A 2,587-nucleotide genomic window follows, 5' to 3' on the forward strand; every position below is an offset into this window, starting at 1 on the left:
ACACCCGCCCCACGAGAGAACCCCCTTGCCCCGGGTCTCGAGCCGGTGTCGCCATCCCAGCTAACACACGACCCACGAGAGAAACCTCTCGCTCCGCATTTCAAGCCGGCATCGCCATCCCCGCTAACACACGACCCACGAGAGAAACCCCTCACTCCGGGTCTCGAGCTGGTGTCGCCATCCCCGCTAACACACGACCCACGAGAGAAACCCCTCACTCCGGGTCTCGAGCTGGTGTCGCCATCCCCGCTAACACACGACCCACGAGAGAAACTGCTTTCTCCGCGGTGGAGCCGGCGTCGCCACCCCCGCTAACACCCGACCAATGAGAGAAACCCCTCCCTCTGCGGTCGAGCCGGCATCGCCATCCCCTCTAACACACGACCAACAAGAGAAACCCCTCGATCCACATCTCGAGGCCGCGTTGCCATCACCACTAACACATGACTCACGAGAGAAACCCCTCACTCCGGGTCTCGAGCTGGTGTCGCCATCCCCGCTAACGCACGACTCACGAGAGAAAACCTCTCACTCCGCGGTCATGCCGGTATCGCCATCCCCGCTAACGCACGACCCACGAGAGAAACCCCTTGCTCCGGATCTCGAAACGGTGTCGCCATCCCCACTAACACACGACCCATGGGAGAAACCCCTTGCTCTGCATCTCGAGCCGGGGTCGCCATCCCCGCTAACACACGACCCACAAGAGAAACCCCTTGGTCCGGGTCTCGAGCCGGCGTCGCCATCCCCGCTAACGCACGACCCACGAGAGAAACCCCTTGCTCCGGATCTCGAAACGGTGTCGCCATCCCCACTAACACACGACCCATGGGAGAAACCCCTTGCTCTGCATCTCGAGCCGGGGTCGCCATCCCCGCTAACACACGACCCACAAGAGAAACCCCTTGGTCCGGGTCTCGAGCCGGCGTCGCCATCCCCGCTAACGCACGACCCACGAGAGAAACCCCTTGCTCCGGATCTCGAAACGGTGTCGCCATCCCCACTAACACACGACCCATGGGAGAAACCCCTTGCTCTGCATCTCGAGCCGGGGTCGCCATCCCCGCTAACACACGACCCACAAGAGAAACCCCTTGGTCCGGGTCTCGAGCCGGCGTCGCCATCCCCGCTAACGCACGACCCACGAGAGAAACCCCTTGCTCCGGATCTCGAAACGGTGTCGCCATCCCCACTAACACACGACCCATGGGAGAAACCCCTTGCTCTGCATCTCGAGCCGGGGTCGCCATCCCCGCTAACACACGACCCACAAGAGAAACCCCTTGGTCCGGGTCTCGAGCCGGCGTCGCCATCCCCGCTAACGCACGACCCACGAGAGAAACCCCTTGCTCCGGATCTCGAAACGGTGTCGCCATCCCCACTAACACACGACCCATGGGAGAAACCCCTTGGTCCGGGTCTCGAGCCGGCGTCGCCATCCCCGCTAACGCACGACCCATGTGAGAAACCTCTCGCTCTGCGTCTCAAGCCAGTGTCGCCATCCCCCATAACACACGACCCACGAGAGAAACCCCTTGGTCCGGGTCTCGAGCCGGCGTCGCCATCCCCACTAACACACGACCCATGGGAGAAACCCCTTGCTCTGCATCTCGAGCCGGGGTCGCCATCCCCGCTAACACATGACCAACGAGAGAAACCTCTCGCTCTGCGTCTCAAGCCAGTGTCGCCATCCCCCATAACACACGACCCACGAGAGAAACCCCTTGGTCCGGGGCTCGGGCTGGTGTTGCCATCCCCACTAACACACGACCCATGGGAGAAACCCCTTGCTCCGGGTCTCGAAACGGTGTCGCCATCCCCGCTAACACACGACCCATGAGAGAAACCCCTCGGTCCAGGTCTCGAGCTGGTGTCGCCATCCCCACTAACACACGACCCACGAGAGAAACCCCTTGCTCCGGGTCTCGAGCCGGTGTTGCCATCCCTGCCAACACACGACCTACGAGAGAAACCTCTCGCTCCGCATTTCAAACCGGCGTCACCATCCCCACCCACACACGACCCACGAGAGAAACCTCTCGCTCTGCGTCTCGAGCCGGCGTCGCCATCCCCGCTAACGCACGACCAACGAGAGAAACCCCTCGCTCTGCGTTTCGAGCCGGCGTCGCCATCCCCACTAACACACGACCCATGGGAGAAAACCCTCGCTCCGGGTCTCGAGCCGGTGTTGCCATCCCCACCAACACACGACCCACGAGAGAAAGCCCTTAGTCCGGGTCTCGAGCCGGCGTTGCCATCCCCGCCAACACACGACCCACGAGAGAAACCCGTCGCTGCCGTGCCGTGTCTCCGCAGCGTCGCCGTGTTGCGCGATGCCCCGGCCACCCACGATACACTCAGGAGCACGAGGCGAAGCGATCCGGGTCGCGGGCCCCGAGCTGGGACGGAGGCGGACGTGCTGCCCCTCGGGTTTGTGGGGTACCGTTGAGGCGGACCGCCCGGGCTCGGCGCGCTGCGGCCCAGCGTCGGGTCCGTGCCCGCAGCGCTCCTGCAGGCCCGGCTCGCGCTCGCGCTCGCGCCCTCACCCGGCCCCACGTTGAGGCGCAGCTTGCGGGCGGGGCCGGGG

Source organism: Alligator sinensis, unplaced genomic scaffold (assembly GCF_000455745.1).
Source record: "Alligator sinensis unplaced genomic scaffold, ASM45574v1 scaffold50_1, whole genome shotgun sequence".
In the NCBI taxonomy this organism is placed as follows: Eukaryota; Metazoa; Chordata; order Crocodylia; family Alligatoridae; genus Alligator; species Alligator sinensis.